This window comes from Zootoca vivipara, chromosome 7 (genome assembly GCF_965207765.1).
Source record: "Zootoca vivipara chromosome 7, rZooViv2.hap1.1, whole genome shotgun sequence".
Lineage (NCBI taxonomy): Eukaryota > Metazoa > Chordata > Lepidosauria > Squamata > Lacertidae > Zootoca > Zootoca vivipara.
In genome coordinates, this window is record NC_142590.1 from 91336070 (window position 1) to 91350352 (window position 14283).

Consider the following 14283-nt stretch of genomic DNA (forward strand, 5'->3'; position numbering starts at 1 on the left):
CAGCCATGGAACCGTAAACAATATTGTCAGCTGCTCTAAATATCAGCAACAAATAGGAACCAGATAACAAATGCCTGGAAGAACAGGACCGTTTTCACCTGATGCTGAGAATATAAGAATACAAGAAGAGCCATGCAGGATCAGGCCAGGGCCCCAACAAGTCCATCGTCCTGTTCTCACAGTAGCCAATCAGATGCCTGTGGGAAGCATGCAAAGTGAGTATGGTAAGAGCAGGTAAGTGATTCAAAACGACTTTAACAGATTGGAGAACTAAGACCCAAATTAATAACATGAATTTCAATAGGGAGAATTGTAATGTTCTGCACTTAGGCAGGAAGGACCAGCTGCACAAATATAAGATTGGGAGCACCTGGCTTACTAGCACTACATGTGGAAAGGATCTAGGGGTCTTGGTGGACCACAAGCTGAACATGAGTCAACAGTGTGAGGCAGCAGCAAACAAACAAACAAACAACCCTAACACAATTCTCGGCTGCATCAATAGTAGTGTCCAGATCAAAGGAAGTCAGAGTCCCACTCTATTCTGCCTTGGTTAGACCACTTCTGGAATACTGTGTCCAGTTCTGGGCACCACAGTATAAGAAGGATGTTGATAAGCTGGAAGGTGTGCCGAGGAGGGCGACCAAGATGATCAAGGGTCTGGAAGCCAAGCCTTACGAGGAATGGTTGAGGGAGATGGGTATGTTTAGCCTGGAAGAGAGGAGAATGAGAGGAGATATCAGAGCCATCTTCAAATATTTAAAGGGCTGTCACATGGAAGAGGTAGCAAATTTGTTTTCTCCTACTCTGTAGGATTCGAACCAATGGCTTCAAGTTCCAAGAAAGGAGATTCCAACTAAACATTAGGAATAATTTTCTGACGGTAAGAGCTGTTTGACAGTGGAACAGTCTTCCTTGGGAGGTGGTGGGCTCTCCTTCCTTGGAGGTTTTTAAGTGGAAGTTGGATGGCCACCTGTCCTGGATGTTTGAGTTGAGATTCCTGCATTGCAGAGGGTTGGACTAGATGACCCTTGGGTTCCCTTCCAACTAGACAGTTCTGTGGTACTAAGTTTGGTGAGTGAAGGCAAGTAAGTGAAGTATGGGCACAAGCATATCAATAGAACTTTCCGTTCTAAAGATTCAGAATTTGACCGTCTAAATCAGATACGATAACCAGGCATGGCTGCTTCCAAATCTTTGCTATACTATGTAAATACATATTTATTTGAACAACCTCAAGCTTCGAAAGAGCAGCAGTTGATCTGCCGTAGGGCTTGTCATCGCTTGGCAGGATGACTTACACAGCGGCCAACGAGAAGGGTTTTTTCTGGTCTCTTTCTCTCGTAAACCTTTAATCCTCTGGCTGCCCACGGCTTGAGGAAAGAGTCCTGTGGCTTTCGCTTTTGCAACTTGCTCCACTCAGGCCCTCTCAACCACGTATCAATTAGACCCACCACCGCTTGGTGATCTCTGTTCTTCACTGCAGGGTGGGCAAATGGAGGCCACCCAGCTTGGCCCTCCATGCCGAAAGGTCACAGGAGAAGGTCTCCAGCAGCGGCCAATCAAACGGATCAATCTGCGTATCAATTAAGCAGCTGGAGCACCAGAGGTCCCAGCGATTTCCAAGCTACTTCAAACATGATACGTGTGAAGCGCCTCTCCATAGGGGAGAGAGTGCAGTGTTTGTGCAGGGAAATGCAGAACCACAGAACGGTAGATTTGGAAGGGACCCCTAAGGGTCATCTACTCCTGCCCTTAGCAGTAGCCTGAGTCGTTTTGCAATTTGCACAAGTTTTCCCTTGGCTCTGTTGTGAGTTCGGGCAAAAACGAATTCCTGCATTGTGGGGGTTGGACTAGATGACCCTTGCCTTGGGGATACCTTCCAACTCTACAATTCTTTGATTCTAACATAGCAAGGGGAAATTGAACCAGGAGTGGCGTGGACACCAGGGAGGCCCCTCCAGCAGAGTGCCAACGATTGTGGTCCAAAAAACCCCCAAGCTTATAACAGAATGTATCGAAGCCTTCCCCAGAGCCTCGGAGGACGCCTCCTTCCCAGATCCCAATTTTAATTAACTGGATTATTATTGTGATCAATCAAGTTCTTGGCTGTGGCTTCCCTCTACTCGGGTTTGCTCTCCTCAGAGCGCTTTGCATGGAAGCAAACCAGCAAACAAATGCTTTTTTTTGTTGTTCTTGCTATTTCCATGTGTGACAGGACCCAGCAGCAAGAGGCCCACGCAGACAAAGTTGCGTCTCCTTGTGTGCTGATATAAAGCTGAAACATAATGAGCCCCCCCCCAGGCAGCCCAAATTCTGTTCCCGAGAAAAATGGAATCCTTTGTCCTGCATAAACTGAATGCAGTTGCTGAATTTATATTATTGCCTGCATTTGCCCCCAAATGGGAGAGAGCAAGGATTCCAACATCATGTTGCACAGCTCCCGTTTATTTGAACCGGGGCAGGAGGTGATCTAGTTGAAGGTGGTCTTTTTCTCTGTGCAGGAGCACACTTTGACATTCCCACCTGGGTTTGAACTTCCTGATCTCCATCGCTGAGAGGGGATGGGGAGGAAATCCTGGGCCTCTTCCTCCTGATGGCCCCTGGTGACTTCATGATCGGGATGCCAAGTTCAGCTCCAGAACAATTATTTGGCAACCTCCCACCCCCACCCACCCCTTCCCCAAATAATTATACTTTCATGCAGTAACGAGGACACACAAAAGCCATAGATCAGCGCTCTCTCTCTCTCTCTTTCTCTGTTTCTTTCCCCCCTTTCCAGCACCCCGGGGGAATAGTCCTGTGCAAACAGATGGATGGAAGGCAAAAGGGGAAGGAGGAGGGGGAGCGAGACAGCCAAGGAGGAGTGTGCCGGTTGGGGCGGGCATCCATTTCTCCCTGAGCCCCTCACAAAGGGGGAAGCAAGCAATCCACCTCCCGGCCTTGGCAGTGCGTCTCCTTCCTTATCGCCATGAACAGGCCCTGAGCCCCATGGCTCCTGCCTGCGCCCCCATCCCATTCATGGCCGCACAATAGCCAGTTGGCTGGTTGAGGTGTGAAGATTAATTGCCCAAAGGACTGGAGTGCGAGATCTGGCTGCCTTGTGTGTGTGTGTGTGCCTCATTGTGGGGGTAGGAGAGGAGAAGGAGGCATAATTAAGTGTGCAAAAGTTAATTTGATCTTGGACATGCCGCTCGTCAAAAGGGCCAGAGATAAAAAGGGTCTCCTTTGGGGGGGGGCAAGTGGGGTTCTGCTTGGGGGATGAAGGGATGGCGGGCCGAGGAGGAACCTGGTCTCTCCAGGAGGGGAAAGGGAGCCAGGATTTCACAGTAGAACCACGAAAAACAACCCCTCTCAATGCCTCTCATTGAGGTTTTCCTTACCATCTGCAACACTTGCATTGGCATTGGCGGGTTTTTTGGAAACACGTAGAAAGTGTGGTGCTTAATTTTCACATTGAATAATGCATCCATTTTGGATGGACATATCATCTAGTCCACCCCCCTGCCATGTACGTCGCTCTGCTTTTGGAAGAAAAAGGCTTTATACTGAATCGCTTCGTCTAGCTTCATCTACCGACTGGCAGTAGATCTCCAGAGATTCAGCTCTGGGTTTCTGCAAACCCAATCTGAAGATGCAAGGGATTGTATCAAGGAGCCATTGTATGCAGGTAAAGGTAAAGGTAAAGGACCCCTGGACAGTTAAGCCCAGTCAAAGGCAACTATGGGGTTGGGGCGCTCATCTCGCTTTCGGGTCGAGGGAGCCAGCGTTTGTCCGCAGGTACCTTCCTGCCACAACAGTACCTATTAATCTACTTGCACTGGCATGCTTTTGAACTGCTAGGTTGGCAGGAGCTGGGACTGAGCAACAGGAGCAAAGCTAGATGGACCAATTTTCTCTGACTTGATATAAGGCAGCTCAGTTTTCACAAAAGGGAAACTCCCACAACATGCAGTCCAGGCCTGATCGGAAGATTCATGAGGCAGCCAACTTGCTGAAGCTAAGCAGGTTTCGGGGTGGTCAGTGCCTGGATGAGAGACCACCTGGGACCCACACAGAATCATAGAATCGGAAGGGAGACGAGGGGTCCCCTGGTCCAAACCCTTTCAATGCAGGAATCACAGGTGTGCCCCATTGGGTTTCATGATGGAAGAAAGGTGGGGTTAGATTATTGTAAGATGTGCAGAATTCAGTGGCCAGGTTGCTCACTGGGGCAAGAAAGTTTGAGCATATTGCACTGATCCTGGCCCAACTGCACTGGCTGCCAATTCGTTTCTGGGCTCAATTCAGAGTGCTGGTTTTGACTGATAAAGCTTTAAATTGCTCAGGATTGCAATACCTCAAGGACTGCTTCTCTTCATATGAACCAACCCGGACCCTGAGATCACCATCTGAGGCCCTTTGTCATGTGCCTCTGCCACATGAAATCCAGAGGGTGGCAACACAAGAACAGGGCCTTTTCTGCAGTGGCTCCCCATTTGTGGAATGCTCTCCCCAGGGAGGCTTGCCTGGGGCCTTCACTGTGTATCTTTAGGTGCCAGGTGAAAACATTCCTCCTCAACCAGGTCTTGGGCTGAGTGACATCTGATGCCCCTTTTAAATGTGTTTGTGGGAGGGGGTGGGACAAGGAGGTTATTGGTCTGTCTGTCTGTCTGTGTGTGTGTGTGTATTTTGTGTTTTCATCTTGTATTTTTTATGCTGTAAACTACCCTGAGATAGTTTACACACCGGGTGGCGCTGTGGGTTAAACCACAGAGCCTAGGGCTTGCCAGTCAGAAGGTCGGTGGTTCGAATCCCCACGACGGGGTGGGTTCCCGTTGCTCGGTCCCAGCTCCTGCCCACCTAGCAGTTCAAAAGCACATCAAAGTCTGCCCTCAGGACATGGGTGTGAGTTGAGTGGAGGTGACAGCTGCCCCCTTACTGCTTTTGGGTTTGCTTGTGTATTCTATGCCACACCAGAAAACTACCGAACAGGCACTGCTGCAAGGGCCAATAATATTAATTCTGTACTTGCAAGAAATTGATCTTATAGGGTGGCCAGATCTGTACTTTGGAACTCACTCCTCCAGCAGGCAGTGATGGCCACCAACTTGGCTGCCTTTGAAAGAGGATGAGGCCAATTCATGGAGGAGGAGAGGGCTATCGATAACTCCTACCCTTGATCTGTATGCTTTTGAAACATGGACCACTTATGAAAGCCATCTCCAACTCCTCAGAAGATTCCATCAATGGTGTCTCTAAAAATTTTTACACATCACTTGGGAAGACAGGCGAATTAATGGCAGTGTACAGGATGCAGGTGGCACTGTGGGTTAAACCACAGAGCCTAGGGCTTGTCGAACAGAAGGTCGGTGGTTCGAATCCCCACGACGGGGTGAGCTCCTGTTGCTCGGTCCCAGCTCCTGCCAACCTAGCAGTTCGAAAGCACATCAAAGTGCAAGTAGATAAATAGGTACTGCTACAGCGGGAAGGTAAACGGTGTTTCTGTGCGCTGTTCTGGTTCACCAGAAGCAGCTTTGTCATGCTGGCCACATGACCGGGAAGCTGTACGCAGGCTCCCTCGGCCAATGATGCGAGATGAGAGCCACAATCCCAGTCGGTCACAACTGGACCTAATGGTCAGGGGTCCCTTTACCTTTTACCCTGAGATCTACGGATGAAGGGTGGTATACAAATTTAATTAATAAAAAAAACGAGTAAATAAAAATACAGGCAATAAGGATGCCTTTGTTGTTTGCATTCGCTGCATGGAGGCAAAGTATGCCACCTCTCAGCTTGGTGCCCCCAATTTAGGCAATCATACCTAATAGTTGTGGATGGAGCTGTCTGCCGTAAGACTTTCTCTGAAATCCATTTTGCCCCCCCCCCCCGCATAGTTCCCCAGCCCATCTCTCAGTGGGGTCTCGGATCAATAGTTCAACATCCTAAGCTGAGGATGCAGGTGGAATGCAATTATCAGACTCCTTGCAGAAACCTTCCTCTCTCTGCAGAAATTGATGTGGTTTTCCTTATAGCCGTGCTGCACACACTGGAGGGTCCTCACTTAGCACCTTGATTGGATCGAGCTGTTTGTGACACCCCGCGCTGCTTGCTCCATTTGTTGGGGAGCCCAAGACAGCAAACAAACAGCATTTCCGACTCTTGGAAAGGAAGGGAAGAAGAGAAGAAGAAGACGACGACTTTGGATTTGATATCCCGCTTTATCACTACCCAAAGGAGTCTCAAAGCGGCTAACAATCTCATTTTCCCTTCCTCCCCCACAACAAACACTCTGTGAGGTGAGTGAGGCTGAGAGACTTCAGAGAAGTGTGACTAGCCCAAGATCACCCAGCAACTGCATGTGGAGGAGCGGAGATGCGAACCCGGTTCCCCAGATTACGAGTCTACTGCTCTTAACCCCTACACCACACTGGCTCCATTATCCCCCCATTCTCTTGCAAACAACACTGAGTTGTGTGTGGGGGTGTTGGCAGCTCCAGATCTGCCCTCAGGACATGGGTGTGAGTTGAGTGGAGGTGACAGCTGCCCCCTTACTGCTTTTGGGTTTGCTTGCGTATTCTATGCCATACCAGAAAACTACCGAACAGGCACTGCTGCAAGTGCCAAGTAATATTAATTCTGCACTTGCAGGAAATTGATCTTATAGGGTGGCCAGATCTGCACTTTGGAACTCACTCCTCCAGCAGGCAGTGATGGCCACCAACTTGGCTGCCTTTGAAAGAGGATGAGGCCAATTCATGGAGGTGGAGAGGGCTATCGATAACTCCTACCCTTGATCTGTATGCTTTTGAAACATGGACCACTTATAAACACCATCTCCAACTCCTCAGAAGATTCCATCAATGGTGTCTCTGAAAATTTTTACACATCACTTGGGAAGACAGGCGAATTAATGGCAGTGTACTGGATGCAGGTGGCACTGTGGGTTAAACCACAGAGTCTAGGGCTTGCTGATCAGAAGGTCGGCGGTTCGAATCCCCGCAACGGGGTGAGCTCCCGTTGCTCAGTCCCAGCTCCTGCCAACCTAGAAGTTCGAAAGCACATCAAAATGCAAGTAGATAAATAGGTACCGCTCCAGCGGGAAGGTAAACAGTGTTTCTGTGTGCTGCTCTGGTTTGCCAGAAGCAGCTTTGTCATGCTGGCCACATGACCTGGAAGCTATATGCCGGCTCCCTCAGCCAATAACGCGAGATGAGCGCCACAACCCTAGAGTCGGTCACGGCTGGAACTAATGGTCAGGGGTCCCTTTACCTTTTACTGAAAGAAGCAAAGATCACCAGTGTCGAAGCAATGGTTCTTTAACATCAACTTCGTTGGACTGGTCATGTTGTTCGGATGCCTGGTGATCGTCTTCCAAAGCAACTACTCTATTCCGAACTTAAAAATGGAAAGCGTAATGCTGGTGGTCAACAAAAGAGGTTTAAAGACTGTCTCAAGGCAAATCTAAAAAAATGTAGTATAAACATTGACAACTGTTGCACCAGGTACGCAGCCAACGAGGGCGCCTTCTCAAAGTTTGGTAAGTGCAATGGGATATCAGCTCCGCCCAAGGCATGACGGATAACAGCAACAACCGGGGGAAAGAACGACATAACATCTTACAAGGACAGGAAGAAACACTACGGACAGTGTAATTGCCACACACAGGAAGAGCAAGGATCTAGTTTGAGTTCCTCCCTTGTAGTTTTACAAATCATTTAATGTGTCAACACAAATAGGAGTTACTGTATTAATATTGCAGTTGTTGTATAAGGGATTATTACTATGATGATCGGAATGTAATGGAAATTAATAAGATTTTGGAATGCAGAAATAAAGAAAATCATCAGTAATCAAATCTAGCATGCAGGGGGGCACTTTATCTAAATTATATAATTCAGTATTTGGGTATTAGTAATTGTATTATAAACTGGTATTGTTATAATGAGGCTATTATTGGACTGTAATTAAAACATTATTATTATTATTATTATTATTATTATTATTATTTCATAAAATTTATATGCCACTCAATTGCAAAGACATAACAAAGCCCGAAAGCAGTTTACAAAAAAATGTAAACAATAACACGATCAATGAGGAAAAATTAACAATAATTTAAGACTTCTGGAAAGTTAAAAGTTGTAAAATCTCCTCGGTTTTGTTGCTTTATCTTTTTGTAAACTGCTCTCGGGGTTCATTTTATGGAATAAAATAACCACCTAAAAGATTAAAACCCTCATCAACTTTCAAAACGTGATGTTTTCATGTTACTTCCTGCATGTCTGGCTGGAGTCAAAGACCATTTGATTCCCCCGCCCACTTTTGCTTCTTGCCCCGCCCACAACTGGCATGTGGCCCGTTAAAAGTTTCCCAGAAGTGCATGTGGCCCTTGTGACAAAAATGTTTCCGTCCCCAGGGGTAAGCTGGCAGACGAGGGGACCCATTCATGAGGTGAGATAACCCAGGTCTCCCTTGAATCTCTGGCCTCCTTTGTCCATCCTCAGCACCCAGAAAGTGACCTCTGATGATCTCAGAGTGCTTTTTTCTGATCAGGTGAAGTTCATACAGCTGCTGATGCTATATAGATCTATCTGCAATGCGCTCTACATGGGGCTACCTTCGAAGGTTACCTGGAAACTACAACTAATCCAGAATGCGGCAGCTAGACTGGTGACTGGGAGCGGCCGCCAAGACCACATAACACCGGTCTTGAAAGACCTACATTGGCTCCCAGTACATTTCTGAGCACAATTTAAAGTGTTGGTGCTGACCTTGAAAGCCCTAAACGTCCTCGGCCCAGTATACTTGAAGGAGCATCTCCGCCCCCATCGTTCAGCCTGGACACTGAGGTCCAGCTCCGAGGGCCTTCTGGTGGTTCCCTCCCTGCGAGAAGCGAGGTTACAGGGAACCAGGCAGAGGGACTTCTTGGTAGTGGCCAGGGCCGGCTCTAGGTAGAGTCCCAGTGGTGCGGTGTGCCAGGGCGCCGGGCCGGTAGACGGGGCGCTGTGCGGCAAAGCCGCGCAGAAACCATGCTGCGCCCTGCGAGGGCGGGGGCATGGAGCGATCTCCACCCCTCAGCACCAGGGCGCCCGACCTGCTCGAGACTGCCCTGGTAGTGGCGCCCGCGCAGTGAAACACCTTCCCATCAGATGTCAAGGAAATAAACAACGACTGTGGTACCTCGACTTACGAATGACTCGACTTATTAATGTTTCGAGTTACGGATTTTTTTGACTGACGATTTTTTTAAAAATCCCCCCATTGGCTTCGACTTACGAATTTTTCGACTTATGAAGGTCCGTTCAGAACGGATTAAATTCGTAAGTCAAGGTACCACTGTATCTGACTTTTGGAAGACTTCTGAAGGCAGCCCTGCTCAGGGAAGTTTTTAATGTTTGATGTTTTATCGTGTTTTAAATATTCTGTTGGAAACCGCCCAGATGGGTGGGGTAATAATAATAATAATAATAATAATAATAATAATAATAATAAACAACTGCTTTATTATTATCTAAGAGTGTCCAATCCTACTGACCTCCTGTGTGCAAACAGAGAGACTTTAGAGGCAAGAGGCCTGAATGGATGGAGTCAGCCACTTGCAGGAGAAATGGGGTGTGTGGGGGGAGAGGGCTTTCTCTCCTGCCTCCCCCCACTCCAGCTCCAGATCTGCACCCTCAGACAAATCTGGCATGTACAGCTGGCCATTCTTGGCCAGCTGCAGCCCAAGGAAGGATGCCGGCAACCAGCCGCTGACATGATGCACTTTGCATCTCAATGCTGCCTTCTGCAGCCAGCACAAAAGAACCCCCAAATCGGCATTTTATTAGCTCCGAGTTAATTATACCCCTCCCCTCCCCATCACATCAAAACACACACACACACACACACACACACACACACACACACACACACACACACAGTCTCTTGAGGATGACTCCTGCAGGCTGGAGGCAAAATTGCAACCAAATTTATGCCTGGAAAATTGGCCAGGGCTGGAGCGGGGTGGGGGGTGGGGGTTTGGAATCATTCTACACCTTCTGCCAACTTTATGGGGGAGTCCAGACAGATGGAACTTGGTGTCAGGGACACACAGACAACCCCTGGTGTCAGAATTTTGCCTCTCTGCATGCAGGTTCCATGCCATTTTAGTATGAAACAGCACCCATCTGTATCTCAGGGGCCCTGTTCAATTTTTCCCCAAAGGGTGTACGTTTCCACACAAATACAGTGATACCTTGGTTTTCAAACAGCTTAGTTCTCGAACAACTTGGAACCTGAACGCTGCAAACCCAGAAGTGACTGTTCATAGAATCATAGAATCATAGAGTTGGAAGAGACCACAAGGGCCATCCAGTCCAACCCTGTCAAGCCTCTGCTTAAAGACCTCCAAAGAAGGAGACTCCACCACACTCCTTGGTAGCAAATTCCACTGCTGAACAGCTCTTACTTCCACTTTGCGAACTTTTCCTCCCGGAAGCTGAACGTGGTCCGTTTCTAGTCTTCCGCTTCTGATTAGAGTGTTCCTCTTCCTGTTTGAGTTTTCCGTTTCTCATTTGAATACCCTGCTTCCGATTAGATATTTGGAGCTTATATTTGGTGCTTCTGTTTTTGCTTCCAAAAATTGCATTTTTGTTTGTGTGGCTCTTTTGGTTAATTTGTTTTTGTGACTGTGTAGAACCCAGTTCAGCTACTGATTGATTGATTGACTGATGGATTGAGTGACTGCGGGGGGGGGGAAGCATGGGTAAAAGCTGCAAAGCCAAGAGAACCATTAACAGAACAATAGAATAGTAAAATCCATGTTAAATTTCTGTTTTAGGGGTTGTTTTTAAAAGTCTGGAATGGATGAATCCATTTTGCAACACTTTCTATGGGAAAGCGCACCTTGGTTTTAGAACCCTTTGGTTTAAGAACGGACTTCCGGAATGGATTAAGTTTGGGAACCAAGGTACCACTGTACATCTCCTCTGTTTCTAATGTTCAGAGTGTCAGAATGGCACTTTGCACATGTGCAGGGGAAGTATCAGCAGGTGTGAGGGCGCACTGAGGTTCGTAGAAGCGCCAGCAAACTTCACTCCCCCAAACTGACTTCCAATTGTGTGTGATTGGAGTTGGAGAGGCTGGAATCTCGATACAGGAGCTCTCAAAGCTGTGGCACTTTGTTGCAACCTAATTAGGCCACCTAATCCAACCTCCTGCTCATTGCATCCCTGGAATCAGCAGAAAACGGCAATATGTATGGCCCTTTCCATGAAATTAACTAATTAGAGGGTTTGGTCACATGCATTTGCCAAGAGATTTTGCCGGGGACTCATCCACACAGGCAGCAGAATGTGGACTCCTGCCTTCGGGAAATGGAGTGGACCTGTTCTGTGGATCTGTGGGTGCCCTTCAGAATGTTCATCTATTATTATTATTATTATTATTATTATTATTATTATTATTATTATTATTAAAAAAACAGATCTCTCCTGCAAGTAAAATGGACGGGCATCATAGAGAAATACTTTAGTTGAAAATTCGCCACACTCACGGTTAGGTCTCTTTAGTCTCTAATTTTGGAAGAGTTGGCCGCCTCCGCCACGAAGTCCCGCAGCTTTGCGCTTCAAAGCTAGTGATGTATTCCTGCCGCGCCGCAGCTCCAATCCTCCCCACTCTCGGGGGCTCAAAATGCAGCCTTACCGGGGGAGGGGAGAGCTCGCTTCTGACGTCCGCCAAGCTATCTGCCTCCAAAACGCACAATTTGGAGTTCTTCGTGGGGGTCCGTCTCGCTGGGACGATGGCCCCCTCCTTTGAAGCGCCGAGGTTCTCTCCGACGAGAGAATCTCCGACTTCAATGGCGCCATGACCAACCAATGTGTATACTCAAATATAAACAGGTAAAACATTCACATAGGGCAGGTGAATCTATCAATTTTGATTTCTCTCCATTTCTAATTTTTCTTAAATTCAGTTCTCCACATCTCCACCTCACTTTGCAGGGTTCTTTTTTTTTTTTAAGGTCTCATGAAAATTCAACAGCAATCTAGTGCAAATTTCTCCTAATACACGTTTGTAGGCAATTTCACCCAAAGTACATACCGGTAGCTCTCCAAACCAATTTCCCTTAACCTAATGCACTTTTTTTTTGCTTGCTTGTTACCTTCGGTAATATATGCACCTTTGTGAACAGGACTTTGCCCCAGTTATAGGAATTATTGTACGCATTCCTCGGCTGGGGAACTGCATTGCAAAATTCAGCTTGTGTTTTAGCCTGGAGAAGAGAAGGTTAAGGGGTGATATGATAGCCATGTTCAAATATATGAAAGGATGTCATATGGAGGAGGGAGAAAGGTTGTTTTCTGCTGCTCCAGGGAAGCGGACACGGAGCAATGGATTCAAATTTCAAGAAAGAAGATTCCACCTAAACATTAGGAAGAACTTCCTGACAGTAAGAGCTGTTCGGCAGTGGAATTTGCTACCAAGGAGTGTGGTGGAGTCTCCTTCTTTGGAGGTCTTTAAGCAGAGGCTTGACAGGCATATGTCAAGAATGCTTTGATGGTGTTTCCTGCTTGGCAGGGGGTTGGACTGGATGGCCCTTGTGGTCTCTTCCAACTCTATGATTCTATGAAATTGTCTTTAAATGCAACCTGAAATGTATCTCTCCCCTTTCCTTACTCCCAACTTGTGCTCTGGTGCAAAGATTCCCATCCTGCTCTTAATAGGATCACTTGCTGCCGGGGGGCGGGGGGGGGGAGGCGAGGCCAGTGGCCTCTCTCTCTCTGACAGGCAAAGGAGCTGCCTTGGCCTTCCATCCTGGGGCATCAAAGATGCCATCCACTCACTGGCCTGACAAGCTGGCCGGATGGCAAGTGGGTCACCCAGTCTCTCCTCTGGCCGCCCCTGCCGGCTGTGCCTGCCCTGATTGATGATCTGGAGAATGGAGCTGACACCCTCTGCCTAATTGTGATTAAGTGTAGGGCAGGCAAATGTGGGTGGGTGGGGGGGCGAGGCATTTCAGTGTGTGAGTGTGTGTGTGTACATATGTGCGTGTCTCATGCGAGTCGCAAGCCTCCTTAAAGAACAGCTTTTGTGGAGGAGGAAATTGCAAGCAGCTGGGCAATGGGCACAGATAGAGGGAACCCCCCTCGGGCCCATTGTCAAAGGAGGTGGGGAGGGAGATGCTGTTGGTGGACAGGAAAAGGGAGGGATAACAGGAATATACTCCACCAAGATGCTAAAATCTTTGTTGTTGTTGTTTAGTCGTTTAGTCGTGTCCGACTCTTCGTGACCCCATGGACCAGAGCACGCCAGGCACTCCTGTCTTCCACTGCCTCCCGCAGTTTGGTCAAACTCATGTTCGTAGCTTCGAGAACACTGTCCAACCATCTTGTCCTCTGTCGTCCCCTTCTCCTAGTGCCCTCCATCTTTCCCAACATCAAGGTCTTTTCCAAGGATTCTTCTCTTCTCATGAGGTGGCCAAAGTATTGGAGCCTCAGCTTCACGATCTGTCCTTCCAGTGAGCACTCAGGGCTGATTTCCTTAAGAATGGATAGGTTTGATCTTCCTGCAGTCCATGGGACTCTCAAGAGTCTCCTCCAGCACCATAATTCAAAAGCATCCATTCTTCGGCGATCAGCCTTCTTTATGGTCCAGCTCTCACTTCCATACATCACTACTGGGAAAACCATAGCTTTAACTATAGGGACCTTTGTCGGCAAGGTGATGTCTCTGCTTTTTAAGATGCTGTCTAGGTTTGTCATTGCTTTTCTCCCAAGAAGCAGGCGTCTTTTAATTTCGTGACTGCTGTCACCATCTAAAATCTTGAACCTTTGCTTTAAAAAAACAACAACACCTGAAGCCTTCCTTTTAGGAATTTTAGGTACCAAAATCCCAAGGGAGCAGAAAAGACTACCTATGTATGCGGCCAGGGCTGCACGGATGTTATTAGCTCAGAGATGTAAAAGTCCCGACCAGAGAAGAAGGGCAGATGAAGTTGATGGACTATGTTGAAATGGCTAAAATGACCGGAAGAATCAGAAATCAGGAAGACCAAAATTTTAATAAGGAATGGGGAAAATTGGTACCGGTAACTTATCTTAAAGAGCATTGTAAACAGTTGAAATCGTTAGTAGGATTGGAATATCACTTGTAGTTTAAGGGTGAATTCTGGACACAACAGAGATGTAAATAATAATAATAATAATAATAATAATAATAATAATAATAATAATATATTTATTATTTATACCCTGCCCATCTGGCTGGGTTTCCCCAGCCCCTCTGGGCGGCTTCCAACAGAACATTAAAATACAATAATCT